Source organism: Schistocerca serialis, chromosome 2 (genome assembly GCF_023864345.2).
Source record: "Schistocerca serialis cubense isolate TAMUIC-IGC-003099 chromosome 2, iqSchSeri2.2, whole genome shotgun sequence".
Lineage (NCBI taxonomy): Eukaryota > Metazoa > Arthropoda > Insecta > Orthoptera > Acrididae > Schistocerca > Schistocerca serialis.
This window is the reverse complement of record NC_064639.1, coordinates 971932271-971956304: the sequence shown is the minus strand read 5'-3', so window position 1 is coordinate 971956304 and position 24034 is coordinate 971932271. Positions and strand designations below refer to the sequence as shown.

General features: G+C 43.7%; 1 protein-coding gene across 1 annotated transcript in view; it reads right to left on the bottom strand.

The window, feature by feature from the left end:
* Nucleotides 1-24034, bottom strand: part of LOC126456560 (carboxypeptidase B-like) — a 247576-nt gene that overhangs the window by 94446 nt on the left and 129096 nt on the right. The window lies entirely within an intron of this gene.

Here is a 24034-nt window from a genome sequence, read left to right as displayed (position 1 = left end):
CATCCGTAAAGTAAGATTCCCTGGGCTCATGCCAAGAAACGCAATTTATTCTCACGTTCAGAAAACAAACACGTTGAACGACCAGAGATAGGACGTACATGTCCACTGGGTATGTACATTAGTATTTTCTGCAAAAAAGGCAAGCATTTGAAACATATCGGCCAGCGGTTTCAAGGTCAACACCGAGATCGCAGGCCAACACCGTGAAATGTGTCTACGGCTCTCGTTGCGCTATAAATCGAAGGTAATGGATCAGTGTGGCTTGAGCAGACGCGCAGGACACTCGGAGACGTATGCGCGAACAGTACCGCAAATCAGTGAGTTTGAAAGAGGGAGCAATATTGGCATGAGAAAATGTGATGCATCCATCTGGGAAACTGCTACTCGTGTGGGACTAACTGTTTCGGCAGAGCAACCGGTGTGTGCAGAATGATTCACGGAAGGCCGTATAATACACTCCTGGAAATTGAAATAAGAACACCGTGAATTCATTGTCCCAGGAAGGGGAAACTTTATTGACACATTCCTAGGGTCAGATACATCACATGATCACACTGACAGAACCACAGGCACATAGACACAGGCAACAGAGCATGCACAATGTCGGCACTAGTACAGTGTATATCCACCTTTCGCAGCAATGCAGGCTGCTATTCTCCCATGGAGACGATCGTAGAGATGCTGGATGTAGTCCTGTGGAACGGCTTGCCATGCCATTTCCACCTGGCGCCTCAGTTGGACCAGCGTTCATGCTGGACGTGCAGACCGCGTGAGACGACGCTTCATCCAGTCCCAAACATGCTCAATGGGGGACAGATCCGGAGATCTTGCTGGCCAGGGTAGTTGACTTACACCTTCTAGAGCACGTTGGGTGACACGGGATACATGCGGACGTGCATTGTGCTGTTGGAACAGCAAGTTCCCTTGCCGGTCCAGGAATGGTAGAACGATGGGTTCGATGACGGTTTGGATGTACCGTGCACTATTCAGTGTCCCCTCAACGATCACCAGTGGTGTACGGCCAGTGTAGGAGATCGCTCCCCACACCATGATGCCGGGTGTTGGCCCTGTGTGCCTCGGTCGTATGCAGTCCTGATTGTGGCGCTCACCTGCACGGCGCCAAACACGCATACGACCATCATCGGCACCAAGGCAGAAGCGACTCTCATCGCTGAAGACGACACGTCTCCATTCGTCCCTCCATTCACGCCTGTCGCGACACCACTGGAGGCGGGCTGCACGATGTTGGGGCGTGAGCGGAAGATGGCCTAACGGTGTGCGGGACCGTAGCCCAGCTTCATGGAGACGGTTGCGAATGGTCCTCGCCGATACCCCAGGAGCAACAGTGTCCCTAATTTGCTGGGAAGTGGCGGTGCGGTCCCCTACGGCACTGCGTAGGATCCTACGGTCTTGGCGTGCATCCGTGCGTCGCTGCGGTCCGGTCCCAGGTCGACGGGCACGTGCACCTTCCGCCGACCACTGGCGACAACATCGATGTACTGTGGAGACCTCACGCCCCACGTGTTGAGCAATTCGGCGGTACGTCCACCCGGCCTCCCGCATGCCCACTATACGCCCTCGCTCAAAGTCCGTCAACTGCACATACGGTTCACGTCCACGCTGTCGCGGCATGCTACCAGTGTTAAAGACTGCGATGGAGCTCCGTATGCCACGGCAAACTGGCTGACACTGACGGCGGCGGTGCACAAATGCTGCGCAGCTAGCGCCATTCGACGGCCAACACCGCGGTTCCTGGTGTGTCCGCTGTGCCGTGCGTGTGATCATTGCTTGTACAGCCCTCTCGCAGTGTCCGGAGCAAGTATGGTGGGTCTGACACACCGGTGTCAATGTGTTCTTTTTTCCATTTCCAGGAGTGTACAACGAGGCGGATCAGGTCGCACCACACAATCACCCCTTAAGAAGATCCACATCTCATCCGAATGGCATTGCAGGACAGATCTGCGTCCTCCTCGGCTCTGGCGCAACAGTGGAACATTGGTACAAATCGTACACTATCAGGGGTAACTTTGTCTGTCGCTGTTTATTTCCGCGTGCGTAACGTGCTCGTCGTCCACTTCTCCTCCTACGTTTGAAGAATGTGCAGAAATGGTGTAATGAAAGACGTCGCTGAGGACAGGAACGGCATCAGACAGTGTTTTCGGACGAATCGAGGTTCTGTTTGTTTGAAAGTGAAGGCCGCATTTTGGTTCGTCGCAGACAGAGGTAGAGGCATCACAGTGATTGCATTCGTACAAGACATACAGCGCCAACTTAAAGCCTTAAGGCGTGGGATGCTGTTGGGTACAACCACAAATCACAGTTGGTGCGTATCCAGGGCACTGTGACTAGAGTGACCTACGTAAATGACATCCTGCGACCCGCAACCATGGCCATTCTGCAGAATGCCCCAGACTTCATTTTTCAGCAAGACAATGCACTATCAGGTGTTGGTGCACGAACAAGTGTGCGTTTTCTTGGCGTCACAGGATGTCAGCCTTTTGTCCTGCCCTGGCGGATTACCAGACTTGTCGCCAATCGAAAATGTGTGGGATACGGTGAAACGACGGGTGCAGCGCTGTGGTTCAAAGGCACCCACCACAGATGAACTTTGGAACTAGGTGAATGCAGCATGGTTGGCTATACCACAAGACGACATTTACGCCTATTGTGTGTCAACACCGTTACGCATGGAACACGTTATCAGGGCCCATAGCGGGCCCTGTGCCTGCAAGGCAACAGAGCATTTGCCGAAGCGAGGTTCAGATTCATTGTAACATAAAAGGATATAATTGTACATAATATTTAACATGTGTACTGGAGATGATGGAAAGACAACTGCAGTGATAAAAGTACTGCAGTTCGGAATGAACCAGAATACCCAGAAGTTGTACTGTTGGGTAACTAACCAATCTAATGAAACGCCAAGTACTTCTGGAGTAAAGACCTACCTAAAATGCGATGTGAGCAATAATCCAAGGGCTTGCCAATGTGGAGAAGGGAGTTGATAAGTGGTCACGAACTACCAAACCTAGAGGATGGGGCAGTGTGTCAACTTAAAAAGGTGTTCTTTTAGTGTTCTTACTCTAAATTGTGTTTCTGTGCCTAAATGTTTACATACAACGACTGCCAAACCAATAATGGGCAGAATGTGTATTTGTAATGATTCTTTTTAAATATTTTTTGTATATATAGAAAATTGTGTTTAGTTATTTATAACATGGACTGCTAGTGCTGAGGCAAGCAGTGAAGTAAGTTAGGTTTTTTGACCAACGTGTTATGGACTGACTATTCTTACTGAAGTCACTGGGAAGTTATTATAAAATATATATGGAATCTCATTCAAATGGATGTAGATTTTTTCGAGACTAGGTTTTCTGGAATATCTTAAAGTTTTGGACTGTCTTGTTTTAAAACACAGCAGTCATAATTAAAGATAGGTTCTGAATTTGTTAGTGCGTTTATGCACAACAAACATTTTGGAACTGCTTTAAAAGAAGACCACCTTTAAAATTGATAATATTGAAAAAAATATTTATGTTTTTGCTAATGTATGTTTTTGTATATGCATATTTTTTTCTAGAATACTATGCCTGTTTTACTAATGCGCAGATTATTTTGTATACTGCTTGTCTGTCTGTGATATAGTATATATGTAGAAGAGACAAAAAATTTTAATCTATGCCCTGTGTAATGATGAAAATTAGTTTCCCTAAACCAGTGTGGAAATGAAAATTACTGTAAATGTCTTATTTTGAAAATGTTTTGGAAGAAATGTATGAAATTTCTTAGTGTATATACTGTATGTCTGTAATACGTGTATTTTTTTTTGCCCCAACTGAAGTTCGATGGTACAATTTTTATTTTGTAGGCAACACCACTTAGGTGTTATAGATGTTTCCTTGAAGTATCCCTTACGGGAAACCTCAACGAAACATGGGACTTGTGTAACACCATAACTTAGATACTACATACCTTTTGTTGATTCATTTTGCTTTCTGTTTTGCTCAACATTCCATTGTCATCATTTCTGCAGAACATACTAATGTGTATGTTCTGTGAATATGAACGTCGTATCTCTAGTCGTTCAAGGTGTTCGGTTTTTTCTGATCATGAGTGTAATTGAATGATTTATTGGAACCACTGGAGTTCAGACATTTGCCATACCTGAGACCAACTTTTGTGTCCCTGTGTTATAGAAATCTGTCGTCTGAGGCTAGAGCCAATGTGTTACCACCATCTCTACCTGCACCCTGAAAAACGCTGACTCCTAGCGGACAGGAATTTCATGGGGTTCCGGAAGAGGTGGAAATAACTGGGAGCAAGGTGGATGATCAAAGATCTTATAGCCGAACGTTCTACAAGAGCTCTGCTGTGCACGGAGTCGCGTGTGGCCGAGCGTTATCGTGCACCGGCACTATCAAGCAAGGGACTGCACGAACTTCCCCTCGCCGATTTGATCCACTTTGACAGGATGTGTCGGACAAGACCAGAACACAACTGGGGCAGAAAGGCGTAACTATCAACCGTTTCCGAGAAAATCGACTTATAAAATCTTATGCCTGCTTACATACTCTTATTTTGAATGGTCCGAATATGCAAGCAGTCCGCAGCCATGCGTGTAAGTGTTTAGTTTCAGAAGAGCGAGGTCCATCGACCGAATCTCTCTCTTGGCAGTTTTTTCATCGCCACATAATCTAACAAAAGATTTATTGCGACTGTGCAGATTATTACCATTGAATGGTTCATTTTTATGATCTTTAACCTGAAACAGGAAAAAAAGGAGAGTGGAAATAAAAAAAGAGAGACAAATCAGTCATTTTATTTATATTATTACATCTACATTTGTGACAAGTATAATATGTGACCTGTGGAGTACTCGACGAATCAGGATGACATTGGTCGTAGAAACATGGGAAACAATAACTGTTGGACCCTAGAGCACTTGGGATTGACGAGACTAATTTTTGCACGAGTATTGTTTTTCAACGTGTCGCTTGTAATGGTTCTCAAATGGGTCAAATGGGTCTAAGCACTACGGGACTTAACATCTGAGGTCATCAGTCCCCTAGTCTTAGAACTACTTAAACCTAACTAACCTAAGGATCTCACACACATCCATGCCCGAGGCAGTATTCGAACCTGCGACCGTAGCAGCAACGCAGTTCCGGATTGAAGCGCCTAGAACCGCCCGGCCACAGGGGCCGGCGTAACGGTTATCACTCATCATCCAATTTCACAGCGTTTCTTGTGAAACAGCTTAGTCGCTCTGGTTTGGAATCCTTGATTACTAGCGACTAGCTACCGTACAAAGAATATGCACACGCCTAAAATCCTCAAACTCGATTTTCTCGAAAATGACTGAGATTAGCGTCTTCTTCTTTATAAATGTTGAAGTCCTAGTAATGCCCTAAGCAACCTATCAGTATGAATCAAATCGATGAGGAGAAGTAAGCATCACGCGCCGATGATTTTGAATGGCCTGTCGCAATTTCTGCGTTGTTTCGCACGAAAGCTGACCATTCACTGTCTCACCCTTGCTGAGGAATCCGATAACGAGAATTCTGCGCTTGTCCCTGAACAGTAAACATACGACATTCCGCGCCTGAATGTCGTCTTACACGGAGAGTCACTCTGACGCCACTGCATTGACTGCTGTCTCACCGTCTGTGATGATCCAGAGCAGAATATCATCGCAGGCGTCACGGTAAGGCAGCAGGACAGTCAAAATATCCCCATGCGCTTTCGTGCTCTGGAGTCAGCTGCTTCGGCACCCACTTGGTGCACAGTTTCCGGAACAGCAGGTGCTCCGTGACCGTTTCATGCGACAACGCGTGTCACATCTGCGGGAACTGACTGTTGAGTTCCGTGATGTGAAGCGATAATCTCCATTATGCGTTCTGCTGCAAGCTGCACCAGGCCGCCTGCAATGATTCGATGGTCTGCCGCTACGCTCCTCATTACGAACATTCTGACGACGTGCTGCAGAGTCTCGGGCACGAAGGTTGCAACACCTACTTGCTCATGCGCGTAGATTTAGCTGACGATGAATTTCAGTCGACTCTGTGTTCTGTGCATTCAAAAACTTTATCACCGACCGCACCTCGCTCACAGCGGCAGCAAGGATACCATCCTCCATTTCCATGCGCATTTATATCTATATCTGCACCTATTCTGTTTGTGTTTCAAGATATACGGAACATGCAGTTGAGATTGTGTGACATACACATTGTTCAAATGGCTCTGAGCACTATGGGACTTAACTTCTGAGGTCATCAGTCCCCCAGAACTTAGAACTACTTAAACCTAACTAACCTAAGGACATCACACACATCCATGCCAGAGGCAGGTTTCGAACCTGCGACCGTAGCGCCTAGAACCGCTCGGCCACTCCGGCCGGCTACACATTGTTCAGTCACATTAATGTGACCACCTGTCAAAAGCATGAATAACAATATTTTGCATCGTGGACCACTGCGAGACGTGCAGGAAGAGAGGCAGTGGGATTCTGGAAGGTTGATATTTTGCAGCGTGGACCACTGCGAGACGTGCAGGAAGAGAGGCAGTGTGATTCTGGAAGGTTCCGACAAGGATGTGGAGTTATGCTAATTCCCGAGCGATGAGCAGCTCCGCTACGTTTCTCGGTTGAGGATCCATGGAGCAAACAGCTCGATCGAGGCACTGCCACAGATTCTGGGTGGGTTTAAATCCGGGGAGGTAGGTGATCAGTGGAGTACAATGAACCCTTCTCAGTGTTCTTCGAACCACGCACGTACACTACGAGCTGCGTGACATGTTGCATTGTCCTGCTGGTAGATGCCATCTGGCCGAGGAAAAACAAACTGCATGTAGGAGTGGACGTATTCCCCAAGGATAGATGCATACTTGTGTTGATTCACTGTGCATTCCAGACTGTAGAGATCTCCCAGAGAAGGCCTCCGGTCTGGATCCTCTTGACAATTGATGTGGTGTTTGTTTTCAGACGCTTCAGGCCGCACATCCGATGGAACATAAAACGTGATTCATCAGAGAAGGCTACGTGTCACCACTCAGTCAACGACGAGTTGCGATACTGGAGTGGAAGTTCCAGCCTTCGTCACTAGATAACAACAATCATCATGGGTGCATGAACGAGGCGCCTGATGCAGAGGCCCATACGGAGCAAACGTTTGCTGTATGGTTGTTGAGGAGAGACATGGTCTTGACAGTTGTACATCTGTTGGCCCATACACATCTCCACAGCTGTCGTTCACCCCTGTCATCTATGGCCTGTGGTGAACCACAGTGCCATTATGCTATGCACAGTATACCTTAACCACGGCAGCATGTGATCTGTTTACAGATATGGGGTGTGACAATAAAGTAATGAAACTGATATAAAAAAAATTTGCTTACCGTTTTAGTCAAGTTTAGAGTTGTCTCCTTCAAAGTAGTTCCCTTCTGATTGCACACACATTTTTCAATGCTTCTGCCATCGATGGTAACATTTCTGGAACTCATCCTCCAAGACCCTCGTCACAGCTTTTTGGACATCTTGTGTTGTTTGAAAGTGGTGTCCTTGACAGCCGTTTTAACTCTTGGAAATAGAAAAAAATCGCACGGAGCGATATCTGGTGAATAAGGTGGCTGTGGTAGTGCTAATATTTGTTTTGAGGTTAAAAATTGCTGTATTGACAGAGCAGTATGGGATGGCGCATTATCGTGATGCAGAACCCAATTATCAGCAATGTTGGCATGGATATGAAGAACACTTTTACAAAGTCTTTCGAAAAAGTCTTTATAGTAACACTGGTTAACTGTTTGTCCAGGAGGCACTCACTCTTCATGAACAATTCCCTTGGAATCAAAGAGGTTGATGGTCGTTCACTGCGGCCTTCATCTTCAACATTCGTTCTGCCTTCACTAAACTTTTTATGCCAACAAAAAACTTCAGCTCTTAAGATGACCTCCCCTCCAAAGGCCTTCTGAAGCTTACCTTAAGTTGTTGTCATATCTTCACCCAATTTAACGCAAAAAGAAATGGCATACCATTGCGCAATATTATGCGGTTCTATTTCCGTGACAAGAGACATAAACACGTGTTAACTTATTACGGCACAACCCACGACTGAGCAGTTGCATCGACGTGCCGCTTGGTCTAGAAGCAGCTTATAGACCAAGGTCAAAGATGTTGTGCCTATGCAAGCCTGCGGGGTTGCAACATCTTGCAAAGAAAATCAGCCTCATTACTTTATTGTCACACCTCGTATAAACGTTACGGAAATGCTCCCATCCTTTGTCCAAAACAAAATAATCACTCTCTTTCGGACGTTCGATAATTCCTTTCGTCATTACGACAATAACTGCAGTGTTTTGCGTGTCGCCCTGACGCTCTTTATATTCCCTCCACAGCTAGTGCTGCCACCTGCCGACCATCAGTGGTTATACACTGACGTTTAACGTAGGAGGTGGTAATATTAATGAGACTGGACTATGTGTGCATCTGAATTTCATAGCAATTTATTCGATAATGTACGTAGAAATGTAAAATTTCGATTGCAATTTTCTAGGTTATTTATAATGTAGCTTCAAGGTAATATTTCTCGTCTCAAGAATGGAACTTCTACGTATTTCAAGGCATATTTGTTAATTATATGAATGCGTGATGTCTGTTCTTTCGAAGGGTTCGAATCCCAGTCCGGTACACATCTTCGCTCGTCGCCGCTGATTCCGCTTAATGTCTCCCTGTAGCTGACAGCAGTGATCCCCCTTTCATCTGCATATTTGTTAATCTGCGACTATCGCAGACGTTTCCTGAGCCTGGCAGTACAGGGTCCTACCATCAGTAACATTTTATGAGCTGCTCGCTAAGCAGCCCCCACGTCTGGAGAATCGGAATTTTACCCAGTGAGAGGATATGGATAGGAGCGTACACGATCCAGTCCCTATCAATAGTTTCTCAAATTTACAATGTCTGCCGACATATGACGGAAAAATCATCCTAACATCAAGAAATAATTAATGTACCGTAGTGAAATTTCGGGAATACGTTTGTCTGGGTAAGATACTTAAGTGATCACCGTTGCAAGATCACAGGTTAGTGGCATTGTTCCGTACAGGTGTCGGATGTCAATTTCTGGGATGGAGTTCCATGCCTCTTGGTCGGTTAATAGAGGAACGGTTTATGCTGGTTGTGGATGATACTGGAGTTGTCGTCGGATGATGTCCCATATGTGCTCGATTGGGGACAGGTCTGGTGATCAAGCAAGTCGAGACAACATGTCGATACCCCGTAGAGCATCTCGTATTACAATAACGGTATGTGGGCGAGCGCTAACCTGTTCGAAATGCTCTTAATGAATGACAGTACAACAGTTCGAATCAGGACGTACAGTTTTGCAGTCAGGGCGTGTGGGATAACCACGAGAGTTCTCCTGCTGCCATACGAATCGCATCCCAGACCATAACTCCAGGTGTTGGTCCAGCGAGTCTAGCATGCAGACATTTTGGCTGCAGTGCCTCAACTGGTCTCCTTCTAACCAATATACGGCTATCACTGGCAACGAGACAGAACCACTTTTCATCAGAAAACACATCAAACCTCCATCCTGCCTTCCCTTGACAGCACTGAAGTCAAAAATGGCGATGGTTTGGGGTCAGTGGAATGCATGCTACACTACTGGCCATTAAAATTGCTACACCACAAAGATGACGTGCTACAGACGCGAAATTTAACCGACGGGAAGAAGATGTTGTGATATGCAAATGATTAGCTTTTCAGAGCATTCAAACAAGGCTGGCACCGGTGGCGACACCTACAACGTGCTGACATCAGGAAAGTTTGCAACCGATTTCTCATACACAAACAGCAGTTGACCAACGTTGCCTGGTGAAACGTTGTTGTGATGCCTCGTGTAAGGAGGAGAAATGCGTACCATCACGTTTCCGACTTTGATAAAGGTCGGATTGTAGCCTATCGCGATTGCGGTTTATCGTATCGCGACATTGCTGCTCGCGTTGGTCGAGATCCAATGACTGTTAGCAGAATATAGAATCGGTGGGTTCAGGCGGGTAATACGGAACGCCGTGTTGGATCCCAACAGCCTCGTATCACTAGCAGTCGAGATGGCAGGCATCTTATCCCCGTGGCTGTAACGGATCGTGCAGCCACGTCTCGATCCCTGGGTCAACAGATGGGGACGTTTGCAAGACAACAACCATCTGCACGAACAGTTCGACGACGTTTGCAGCAGCATTGACTATCAGCTCGGAGACCGTGGCTGCGGTTACCCTTGACGCTGCATCACAGACAGGAGCGCCTGCGATGGTGTACTCAACGACGAACCTGGGTGCACGAATGGCAAAACGTCATTTTTTGGAATGAATCCAGGTTCTGTTTACAGCATGATGATGGTCGCATCCGTGTTTGGCGACATCGCGGTGAACGCACATTGGAAGTGTGTATTCGTCATCGCCATACTGGCGTATCACCTGGCGTGATGGTATGGAGTGCCAATGGTTACACGTGTTCGTAAAGTTAGGTATAACTTCCAACGAGGGAACGAAAAGCAAATACCTAAATAACACTATCAGAGTATCATTATTTTAAACATAGCTGCGTAACAGCAACGGTTCCACGTAATTAGATTAAAAACAGCCGACCCGTTGCAAAGGATAAAGTAGTCTTTACCTAGGTTTCGATAAGTTTAAACCTATCTTCTTCAGAAGTCGGCAGTATTATATTAACATGGCGTGCAGTGACGTATCACTCCATGTTAATATAATACTGCCGACTTCTGAAGAAGATAGGTTTAAACTTATCGAAACCTAGGTAAAGACTACTTTATCCTTTGCAACGGGTCGGCTGTTTTTAATCTAATTACTATCAGAGTAATTAATGTAAATAAGAAGAGATATGAAAAGAGATGGATGATTTTCGGCAATTTATGATATGGCCGAAAGTATCTTCTTTTCTTATATCAGAAGTAAAGTTTATTATGTGAAAGTCTGGATTATGATCAACAGAGTATCTTCTGTCTAAAGCAGTCGATTAGATATAGACTGATCGGTAGCAATCTAGGTTAGATTAACAAAAGAGCAAGGAATTCAACAGAATTAGGTCAATCTACTAATTAAGCCGGATAGCTGAAATAGAAACTAATTGCATCCAACAGTAGTAACATCTTTTCCCAAGTACCAAAGAAAGTTTTCGAGAAATGTTGAGAAGCTCCAAAGGTATAAGACTCTAAGTCAGTCACAAACTGTAATACGAGGATAATGTGAAAAAGTAGTCGCCATTTCAGGAAAGACAGTGTGTTCTAGGTCATAACTGCACTTCTTTTTCGATGTTGTCTCTTTTCAGATCAATGTACTTTCTTGTGAACGTTTTCCTTTAACCCATTAGCGCCATGTGTTGCCATATGGTAACGTTTGTAACATTTTTTTTTTAAATCGTTGATTCCACGACATCAACGAAGCGAGAGTGTTCGCAGCACTGGATTCCGTTCCACAAGACTGTAAAGATCACTACAATGCAACAGTTTTAACAATACAATTAAATTCTGCGGCGTAAGCAGTGTTGGAAGTCGTTGTTTGCTGAATGACGAAGAAAAATGGAGTACAAGTTCGAATAAGTATGTTTTACACAGTAACTGACGATATATAATTTCATTTTTTAGTGTGGTTGTGCTTTAAATACTTAAATATATATTCTTTCGAGGTTACTGCTTGCTGTGAAATAAATTACGTTCATTTAGGCTGTTTGAACGTCGGTGTTTCCATATGGCAACGCTAGGCGCTTGTACCCAGTGAAAGGATGAATTTTCTCATTTTTGTTTTAGAAGAGGTTTCTCGCTTGCTGAGGCGCTGGAGATTCTTTATAATGACGATATTGAAGGTGATGACCCCCCATTTCCAAGAAAGATCGAGGATATTTTCAGACAGCAATAGAGGAGAATGATGGATTATTGTATGTGCGGTGGCTGGACAACTCAGTTGTCACAATGATCTCTTCTTCATGTGGTGCACAAGAAGTTGGCCAAGCCAAAAGATTCTCTCAACTAAAAAAGCGAAATATGATTCCCAGACCAAAAGTGGTAGCCAAATATAATACATGTATGTGAGGTACTGATCAGATGGATCAGAATCGCATAGCAATAAGAAGAAAGAAATGGAAGTGGTGTCTCTTTACATGGATGTTAGATGTCGCCTTAAAAAACAGTTGGATTTTGTATAATAAAGCAAGAAACCAAACTATTTATCAGCTTGATTTCAAGAGAGAAGTAGCAACAGTGTACTTGCAAAGACACCAAGCTTTACCCAAAGGAGCCGGGAGACCATCTGCATCGAGGGCATGTTCAGACAGCCGCATATCAGATTCAATTAGGTTTGATAAGACTGACCACCTAGTGCAGCACACAGAAGGAATGAAGAAGAAAAGGTGTGCACACAAGGACTGTAAATCTATTGTGAGAACAATGTGTTCAAAGTGTAATGTGGGATTGTGTATTGACTGTTTTATTCCATTTCATGTAAAATAATGCTGAGTTCAAGGTTTGATTTTTGATTATTAGTTGTACTGTGTCATAAAGTATCAATTGTATGATGAAGACTGAATAATAAATTTGCACAAAACTTGTGTATGTAATAAGAAATTTCAATTACCTACTTTTTTTGGTTAAAGTTGTAATCATTAAGTAGTGAAAGCGCCTAGCGTTGACATATTTCAACATCAAATATCTCGCTAATGGCGGTAATGACTTTCATCGAAACAACTCTGTTGTGTAATTTATGCCTTTTACAGACATAATAACGCAATTTTTTTAAAAAAATCACGAAAAAATTAATTCCGGCGCGGGGTTAAGCAAATGTCACTGAAGTGCGGTCAACGGCCGTGCCGAGGTGGATCCACCGGTTCTCGTCAGTTCACCGAAGTTAAGCACTATCGGCAGTGGCCAGTACTCGGACAGGTGACCTTCCCGGCGCTGATGGCAATGTTCCCATTGTTTTCACGGCAGAGGGGACAGAGGCGGGTTGGCGCATAGGTCCCTGATGACTTAGTCTTTCCGTCTTTGTGCCGCAGTGTCCTGAGGAGAGGGCACGAGCCACTATTGAAGGCGATCCGTGCGTCGGATGGGTATGTTAAGCTAGGCGGCCCCATCGGTGCTCCCCGAGAGAAGCAGACTACCTGCCGGGACTCAGAGGTGTAATTTCACTTTTAACCTGGCCATACCTGTCTGTTAGCCAGGCAGGCAAGCCGCTGCATCTTGTCAACACAACTGGCAGGTTCCTTTGTTCCCATCCAAGCCAACCTATGCCTAAAGCCGGCGGTCCACGGACCGTACTGTCGAACCTCTACGTTGAGCGTGCCGAGTTCAACTAACACCGACTCAAAGAAAGGCCTCGGCGCTTGTTCGTGACGTCACGTCAGCTAGGCACGGCGAACGCCAGGTCTGTTGCAGGCATACTCATAATGGTGGTGTCTCCCTCTCTGACAATGGAAAATGTGAAACTATTGGTGGCAGTTGACCAACACACATTGTTCTGAGAGATTTCCGCAATCAATTAATTGTGCAATTCATTACACTTCTTAACAAATAGTGTACTTCCCAACTTAAATTTCCACCTGTTTTAACGATTGACATACAAAAACAACTTTATGGTCCAGCAGCAACAGAATTCGTGTTTCTTTACCTTATTTGTAAATCTGAGGAATTTACGTTTGTACTGGGTTGCTATTACAAGAAACAGTAAACATATTGGTGCTCTTCTTTAGGTATCTTGGTTGACTGTGGGGTGAGGAGCACTGAATGTTAATGAAATACCTTGCGATTGTACACTTGGGGGAGGGGGTGGGGGACAGAAGAAGAGGCAAAATTGAGATACTTGTTTTATCAAATAAAATTTTTTTATCTTATAAAGTTTCTCCTTTCAGTTGCAAGAGGGGAATATTTATCTTTTCTGATGTGCATGTTTAAAAAAGTTTAAGCTCAGCAGTATTTTCGATGTATGAAGCTATTTTGTTTCCTGTTTAGAATTCCTTTCGTTGAAAACGACTGTAGTCTAATGACTGGCAACAGTTGGACATTTACACATGTAAATTAGTTCACATTTCCAGTGACGATGTCAAACGAAAATAAATAAATAAATAAATAAAAGAAACGAGTTTATTGTAAGGGGGTTGGTGGTAAGTTTCGATAACAAAATGGATCAAGTAAATATAGCTACTTGAATGTAAAATTTCCGAAGCTTGCAATGGGGTCAAAACATCTTCTCATATTGATCTACGTTTGTTTCGACAGGATTCAGTAATACAGAACTATGATCTTCATTTGTAGCTTTACGATAGTAAGAAAATGTTTCATGTAAATAAAACTGCAGAATCCAAAACAATACCAAACATTTTGTCCAAAAATAAGAGATTTATAGTGATAAGGACGCCCAGGCATTTCTGCCTGCAACAGACCTGGCGTTCGCCGTGCCTAGCTGACGTGACGTCACGAACAAGCGCCGAGGCCTTCCTTTGAGTCGGTGTTGGTTCAACGTGCCGCAGAACGCTAAGAAACGATGCGACTCGTGTACACATTACATGTACCCCAATGAGGTATATGCGATCGCAAAGCGCTCCAGCGACAGTTGTGGGATGTTTGTAATTCGTGAATCACACTGTTTACCAAATGAGCGCGCGTCAACTCTATTAAAACGCACATTACCTCCATTGTCCATATACTAGTCACGTTGTTCTGTCTGTAGTATATGTAAACAAAAACTTCAGTATACATGTACAAACAGAAAAGTATCATGTGCAGACCATACGGATATAGGCTTATAAAAGTTCCATTACAAATAGTGCCATACAAATTTGCAATAGTTCTCTACATAAGATAAAGATTATTTCATGATTCGCATATTTAAGTAAAACCATAAGGCCATTCTTGATCACTATTCCTACTCAGTAGCAGAATCTTTACAACATGACAATTACGAAACTTAGAAGAAGAAGGGGCACAACATCTTACTACAAGTAGTGCAAGTTGTCCTCACTCCTCAATAAAAGTGCACTTATATTTACATAGTATATCATGTACATACATATATTAAACTAATAAGAAAGTATCAGAACCTATTAAAAACGTAAAATTCAGAAAAGGAAAAAAAATCTTGTTTGTGGTGGGATGCGACCCACCACCCATCACTCACTTCACTATGAGTCGGTAACGCTACTCACTAACTTTTTTTTTCGCTAAGGTCATTAAGGTCATTTTTTTCGTAATTGTTCGTTGGATATGTTCGGGGCGGACGTCCCATGACACCTGTTAAAGTTCGCCATTCATATGTTAGCTCAGTTCTTTTATTACTGAGGGCAGCTAACCCTCTGACCGAACACGCTGAGCTACCGTGCCGGCTATGTTATTAATTGAAATTTAATTAAAACAAATTGTACCAAGAACAATGGGTCTTTAATAGATTCCCAATGTGTCGTTGCCTGCATATGGCATACTCTTATAGTACGGAAGTTACAATAATTCTTTTGCCACGAATATGATGTTTGTCATCATTTTATTGCAACTAATCACACAATTCACGGCCGGTTTTCGAGAGCTCATCAGTTTGCTGGTGCTCAGAAACGGCGTATAGGCTTTGTAAGTAGGCTGTTTAGGTTTTTTTATTGGTAACGCCACCTCTGTATGAAAATCACTGGCTGTGCTGTGTGCAGTCTGTGGCTGCTTTGCATTGTTGTAATACTCGCCATTGTAGTGTTAGGCAGCTGGCTGTGAACAGCGCGTAGCGTTGCGCAGTTGGAGGTGAGCCGCCAGCAGTGGTGGATGTGGGGAGAGAGATGGCGGAGTTTTGAAATTTGTCATGAACTGCTATATTTATATATGATGATATCAAGGTAAATACATTGTTTGTTCTCTATTAATATCTTTCATTTGCTAACTATCCCTATCAGTAGTTAGTGCCTTCCATAGTTTGAATCTTTTATTTAGCTGGCAGTAGTGGCGCTCGCTGTATTCCAGTAGCTTGAGCAGCGAAGATTTTTGTGAGGTAAGTGATTTGTGAAAGGTATAGTTTAATGTTAGTCAGGGCCATTCTTTTGTAGGGAATTTTGAAAGTCAGATTGCGTTGCGCTAAAAATATTGTGTGTCAGTTTAAGCACAGTCGTGTATAATTGTTCAAAGGGGACGTTTCATAGCTTCAACTGAATGCCAACATGGCGCCTCACAACTCTGCATGAAGGGAGATGAGGTACATGTGATGTAGGTGGCGATTTTCCCCCTCATTGGTCAACGTTCAGACGCACGCTCAGAATATGTGACCTGCTAGATATTGATCTGCACGTTCGGAAAGTCTCCCCAACGTGCTTTTTCCACGCTATGACGTCACAAACCCGGCAAACTCAACGCTCAGCTTTCGGATGCACGGTCCTTGTACCTACGGCTTAACCCAAGCAGGCTAAAGAAATCTTGCTTGCCTGCCCGTCTGCGGCGGTGCTACGCTGCGCAGTAGTTTATTCAGTTCACTTTCATTATAGTGTTACGAGTAGGGCTCGGAATTTTATGACGTGTTTTTTTTTACATGAGTGTCACAAGACGAGTCTCAATGAAATGTGTATTCGTGTTGGGTCATTGTAGACCAGAAAGTGGTGGATTTAATTTGTCCTTTATTTTCCCCCGCATAGTTCAGGTTCATTTATTTATTTCATTACGATCGATTTTCTCTGCAAATTCGCCCTCTTTCAATTAGAACTGGCTGTTCTCAATTCGAATCATCTCTAAAACATGTTTCCTTTGGTAAGCAGAACCATCTCTGAGAGTTGAAACCCTTGCACCTAATAACCTGAAGGTGTTTGTTATACTGCAAAGTCAACTAAAGTAAGATTTTGGAAATCTAGTTCCTGCAACCTTAATGCGTTCCAGCCATACATGACCCCAACATGACTCTAGTTGTAGCAGTTTTAATTAATAATTGTGGATTGCTGAATTCATTCCAAGTGGCCAAAATAGTTCATTCTAAATTCATTTAGCAAACACGAACTTCTTTATTCATATTACGTTAGTCTAAACAGTACACATTTGTAAGAAGAAGCTTTTCTTCCGTACTAAGCTTTCTTCACAAGCATATCATTGCAATCTGGTTTTTGTATCTACGGAGCCATATTATTTTCGTTAGTAAGTCAATATTTGCTCTAAGTTTAGAAAGCCTATATACTGCTAAATGTCCTCATGTCCTTAGGTACGAGGGTTGGAACTTTAATAGTGGCAGCTTGTGGTGTGCATACTGGAAGACCTTCGGTACACGCACCATCAGATTATTTGACTTGTCGCTCTAACGAAGTAGGTGAGTGTCAGCAGTATGTCTCGTGGTCTTATCGTGGTGTGTTTGTTTTCTGCAGTTAGGTCAGACGACAGAAATGCCACTTGCACGCTTAGAGTAGCAGATTGACGGTGACCAACTTTAAACAGAACTTGATTATTTTTCACACACATTTATTAAAATAATAACAAGCATAAACCTTACTTAACTTGATTCTGGATACTATTTACAATTGACAATCTGAAGTTCCTTTGGTCTTGGTACGTTAATCTTATTCTCACATATATCTCTGATACTTGACAAAGTGTCTGTTCATTTATCTTCGTGGCTATGTACAGGAATATGGTAATCTTATTAGGTGCAGACTGAAACTTGACTATAGACTGGTACAAACTAATGCAGACTGGTACAGACTGAGTAATCGGAGGCCTGTACACTCGTTATAATACCTCGCGCGTTCAGGTATCACTGCGAGAGTGTGATCTGCGAGGAGAAAACGTTCTACGTTAGCAGCAATCTCATTGGCTGCGTTAAATATTAATATGCGGATCGGCGGAAGTAGAATCTGGTCCGTCTCTTAGGCAGCGCCATCTGGTAGTGCGGAGATGTACGAGCGCTGCGCCTGTGCTGTTGTGCTTAGCGGGGCGCGCTCTAGTGGGAAAGTTGTGTACGCACTGACTACGCGGAACTATGTACACAACACAACTATTTATTTACAGCTCGTACGAAATGTATACATGTTCCGAAGATTTACTCACCTTCAAAGTAGTCACCAGCATGGTGTATAACCCGTTGCTGGTGATATGGAAGTCGGGAATTTGTAGCAGTTTAGAAATCGAGTTGAACTTACGAGGGCTTAGGTCAGGGGAGTGCAGTAGATGGTATAGCACTTTGCAGCCCCATCAGTCAAACAAATCAGTAACAGCTTGCACTGTACGTGCTTGAGCATTGTCCTGCAAAATTATGGTCATGTCCTGCAGAAAGTGTCATCACTTCCGTCTCTGTGCTGTTCATTTTTGGAACACAACCTACGACCAGCTTAGAGACAGAAGTGGTGATTTCTGCAGGACCTGACCGTCATTTTGCAGGACAATGCTCAAGCACGTACAGTGCAAGCTGTTACTGATTTGTTTGATTGATTGGACTGCTAATTGCTATACCACCTACTGCAGTCCCCTGACTTAAGCCCTCATACGTTCAACTGGGTTTCTAAACTGAGGGAAACACTTCTCGGAATTCGCTTCAGAAATGCTACAAATTCGTCGGGCAATAGACCTTGCCGCTCGAACTGTCAACACAACTGGCACTGCTAAGAGTATCCTACGACTTCCACATCGCTGGCAACGGGTTATACACAATGTTGGTGACTACTTTGAAGGTCAGTAAAACTTTGAAACACGTATCTATTGTGTACCAGCCGTAATTAAATAGTTGCCACTATTAAAGTTCCAACCATCGTACATTTTTATACATTTGTCAGCCACTAAGTCTTTATTCTCTTTCGAAACATTTATGGAGTGTGGAAACTGTTGGTCAAATTTACAAGCATATCGTAACATACCTGAAGCTCCCGAATGAGTCTTTAGTAACTTTTTACACATCTCCCTTTGGCAGACTGGTACCGATTTATCTGAAGCTGCCTCACAAACACACAACTTTTCCTCTACTGTACTTGGGCCCTGTTTCGTGACAGTTATATATTTCTCAATTATTAATTTCTCCTCAGTCTGCTTTGGTCATTTGGCTGTTCCCACCGTTATCATAAATGAGCTGCAGTGAAACTACCCAAGCGATGCCCGGCTAGTCACGTTGGACTGATAGCACAACTTGTTGTCAGATGCAGCAAGCTGAACGGCTCCCGTGAAGCTTGTCAGGCTTGCTGAAATCCAAGTCGGGCTGCTTTAACCACTTTGCTTGAGTACACGTACTTTTGTGTTTCCGTTGCGGCAGGTTGAGCTGCTTTAATGGTTGCGGCGGAGATAGAGGCAAGCGGGCTGGAAGGAGAATTTGTACACCTCTGGCCGGCAGTGGGTTTCACCCGCTCCCCACTCTCATCATTTCCAACACGAACATGGCACTGCACTAAACACACACACCGATCACCGTCACCTACGCTTCAGAGAGACACTTCCGCTCACAAATGTCATACTTCTCGCAGGAAAGTTGCCTGCGGGAGCAAAGGATAGGGAAAACCATTCCAATTAGGCGGCTGAACCAGCCATTCGTGGTCTCCCAGCCATTCATGCTATACGAATTTACTTACGTTACTAAAGTGCGGTTCTTAAATGTTTGCGTCGTACCCACTTACAATCCTTAAACTCTTTTCATTGGGCTGAAATTTCAATGGATATGGGAAGAGGTGGAAGTAAGAGACCTCCATGATCGATGATTAGTGTGGGTATTCATATAATTAATAATTCAAATCTCTCAACTTTTTCAGTGTCAAAGTACCACTGTGGGCAGAGGTTTTATCCCAACGGTCTTTTTTTTCATCCGTGCTACTTATAGCGCATTTTTACATCGAGCTGTCCCGAACTATTGCTCTCTTTCTGCATCCTAAGCAAAAACAATTCACGATACAGGAAAAATGCTCGTCGCCCATGCAGAAAGTAAAATCGACCACACGTTTTTTGAGAGGCTATCTGCTTTTGCCCAGAGTGTTGATTTCTGTTTCATTCTGTGACAAATAGCTGGACAAAAATTAGTTGATTTACTTTTCAACTGGTCTCAATATTTCTAAGGGAGGCGTATCTGAATTTGTTTTTTGTCAGCAATCCACGACTGCGTCACCCATCTTGTACAAAGCTTTTATTCGATTATTCACGTAAAATGTAAAGTACTCTTTATTTTTAATATGCCTATGACGTCAGCCGTTTTATACACCCAGAGCCGTATTGCGATCGTTTTCGATGGTTTCCTCCTCTAGTTTAAGTTTTGCGTCGTTCTTTACGAGGATCATATTCAAGAGAAATATGGCAACTTGCTCATATCATTCTTCTGAGTGGTTGAGTACATAATGTGTTATAAAACAACAGACTTTTCGGTTGCTGTTGCTGGCAGCCTTCATTACGTGACCACTTGTGGTTTGAAGTTACTGCCTTACATACAGTGTGGCTCAGTGAGATAGTTCATCTCAAATGTTTCTTGAACTGTTTAAGATCTTGTAATTCTGTTTTCACCCAAATTAATTGCTGATACGTCCTCAGGAAATGATGTATAGTTTCTTTACATAGTTGCATTAATAGTTTCAGACGTGACTTTTGTCTGGAGGAAGAAAACTTTTTTGATGCTGTAATGCTCTTCAGTGATTTTTTCGTGATTTCTTGCGCCACGACTGTATCAGGTATGCTAAACTACTACTGCGATGCTCAACAAAACGTCGTCATACAGAGAGGGAAGTGAGCTTCAGTCTAAGGTCCACACACTGTTCCACAAGAAGGTGTATTGGGAAGGAAAGACTGTTCATTTAGGAAACTATCGAAGAGAAAGAAGCTAGCCATTGCCTCTGGAGAGTGAAGCTGGGCAGTAATATAGCTCCAGCTAGACTCCTGAGGTGAGCAAGATGTATGAGATAGGCGAAATACCCTCAGACTTCAACAAGAATATAATAATTCCAATCCCAAAGAAACCAGGTGCTGACAGATGCGAAAATTACCGAATAATCAGTTTAATAAGTCACGGATGCAAAATACTAACGCGAATTCTTTACAGACGAATTGAAAAACTGGTAGAAGCCGACCTCGGGGAAGATCAGTTTGGATTCCGTAGAAATGTTGGAACACGTGAGGCAATACTGACCCTACGACTTATCTTAGAAGAAAGATTAAAGAAAGGCAAACCTACGTTTCTAGCATTTGTAGACTTAGAGAAATCTTTTGACAATGTTGACTGGAGTACTTTCTTTCAAATTCTAAAGGTGGCAGGGGTAAAATACAGGGAGCGAAAGGCTATTTACAATTTGTAAGAAACCAGATGGCAGTTATAAGAGTCGAGGGGCATGAAAGGGAAGCAGTGGTTGGGAAGGAAGTGAGACAGGGTTGTAGCCTCTCCCCGATGTTATTCAATCTGTATATTGAGCAAGCAGCAAAGGCAACAAAAGAAAAGTTCGAATTATTTATTAAAATCCATGGAGAAGAAATAAAAACCTCGAGTTTCGCCGATGACATTGTAATTCTGTCAGAGGCAGCAAAGGAACTGGAAGAGCAGTTGAACGGAATGGACAGTGTCTTGAAAGGAGGATATAAGATCAACATCAACAAAAGCAAAACGAGAATAATGGAATGTAGTCAAATTATGTCGGGTGATGCTGAGGGAATTAGATTATGAAATGAGACACTTAAAGTAGTAAATGAATTTTGCTATTTGGGGAGCAAAATAACTGATGATGGTTGAAGTAGAGAGGATATAAAATGTATACTGGCCATGGCAAGGAAAGCGTGTCAGAAGAAGAGAAATTTGTTAACATCGAGTATAGATTTAAGTGTCAGGAAGTCGTTTCTGAAAGTATTGCTATGGAGTGTAGCCAAGTATGGAAGTGAAACATGGACGATAAATAGTTTGGACAAGAAGGAAATAGAAGCTTTCGAAATGTGGTGCTGCAGAAGAATGCTGAAGATTAGATGGGTAGATCACATAACTGATGAGGAGGTATTGAATAGAATTGGGGAGAAGAGGAGTTTGTGGCACAACTTGAGAAGAAGAGGGGACCGGTTGGCAGGACATGTTCTGAGGTGTCAAGGTGTCACAAATGTAGCATTGGAGGGCAGCGTGGAGTGTAAAAATCGTAGATGGAGACTAAGAGATGAATACACTAAGCAGATTAAGAAGGATATAGGTTGCAGTAAGAACGGGGAGATGAAGAAGTTTGCACAGGATAGAGTAGCATGGAGAGCTGCATCAAACCAGTCTCAGGACTGAAGACCACAACAACAACATAGACTCCTGCAGCAGCTGGCTAAACAATGAAATTAAAACAGATGGAGTCATTGCCATCCAGTGGCGAAAATGGCTCTGAGCACTATGGGACTTAACATCTATGGTCATCAGTCCCCTAGAACTTAGAACTACTTAAACCTAACTAACCTAAGGACGTCACACAACACCCAGTCATCACCAGGCAGAGAAAATCCCTGACCCCGCCGGGAATCGAACCCGGGAACCCGGGCGTGGGAAGAGAGAACGCTACCGCACGACCACGAGATGCGGACGCCAGTGGCGAATCCCAGCTGTTAGAGCCCAGTAGGAGTTCTGGGGTGAGGGTGCGGCTGTTGGAGAAGTACTGGCCAGCAGACTCTCATAAGTACCAGCAACCAAAATCACGCCTCATCCTCCTCAGTTGTTCGGGCATACGGTCTCAAATCTTCTCAGTATATTCTTTGTATACAACTGTACCAGGGTATGAATTTGATACCAAACACCACAGTCTTCACCAGTTGTTAGCTGCCACAGTGCTTGATGGAGCATCTAGTGCCAAAAAAAGCGCAGGTGTTGCCTGTGTATAAGGGTAGAAGGATGGATCCTCAAAATTACAGACCAATATCCTTAACATCGGTTTGTTACAGGATTCTCGAACATATTCTCAGTTCGAATATAATGGATTTCCTTGAGACAGAGAAGTTGCTGCGCAGAAGGATGCCATATTCCTTGACTTCCGGAAAGCGTTTGACTCGGTGCCCCACTGCACACTCCTAACTAAGGTACGAGCATATAGGATTGGTTCCCAAATATGAGTCGAAGACTTCTTAAGTAATAGAATCCAGTACGGTTTCCTCGATGGTGAGTGTTCATCAGAGGTGAGGGTGTCATCTGGAGTGCCCCAGGGAAGTGTGGTAGGTCCGCTGTTGTTTTCTATCTACATAAATGATCTTTTGGATAGGGTGGATAGCAATGTGCGGCTGTTTGCTGATGATGCTGTGGTGCAGGGGAAGGTGTCGTCGTTGAGTGACTGTAGGAGGATACAAGATTACTTGGACAGGATTTGTGATTGGTGTAATGAATGGCAGCTAACTCTAAATATAGATAAATGTAAATTAATGCAGATGAATAGGTAAAATAATCCCGTAATGTTTGATACTCCATTAGTAGTATAGCGCTTGGCACAGTCACGTCGATTAAATATTTGAGCGTAACATTGCAGAGCGATATGAAGTGAGACAAGCATGTAATGGCAGTTGTGGGGAAGGCGGATAGTCGTCTTCGGTCCATTGGTAGAATTTTGGGAAGATGTGGTTCATCTGTAAAGGAGACCGCTTATAAAACACTAATACGACCTATTCTTGAGTACTGCTCGAGCGTTTGGGATCCCTATCAGGTCGGATTGAGGGATTACATAGTAGCAATTCAGAGGCGGGCTGCTAGATTTGTTACTGGTAGGTTTGATCATCATGCGAGTGTTACGGAAATGCTTCAGAAACTCGGGTGGGAGTCTCTGGAGGAAAGGAGGCGTTCTTTTCGTGAATCGCTACTGAGGAAATTTAGAGAATCAGCATTTGAGGCTGACTGCAGTACAATTTTACTGCCACCAACTTACATTTCGCGGAAAGACCACAAAGATAAGATAAGAGAGATTAGGGCTCGTACAGAGGCATATAGGCCGTCATTTTTCCCTTGTTCTATTTGGGAGTGGGCCAGGGAGAGAAGATGCTAGTTGTGGTACGAGGTACCCTCGACCACGCACCGTATGGTGGATTGCGGAGTATGTATGTAGATGTAGATGTAGTCACCTTCCATGGACTTGGTCTCA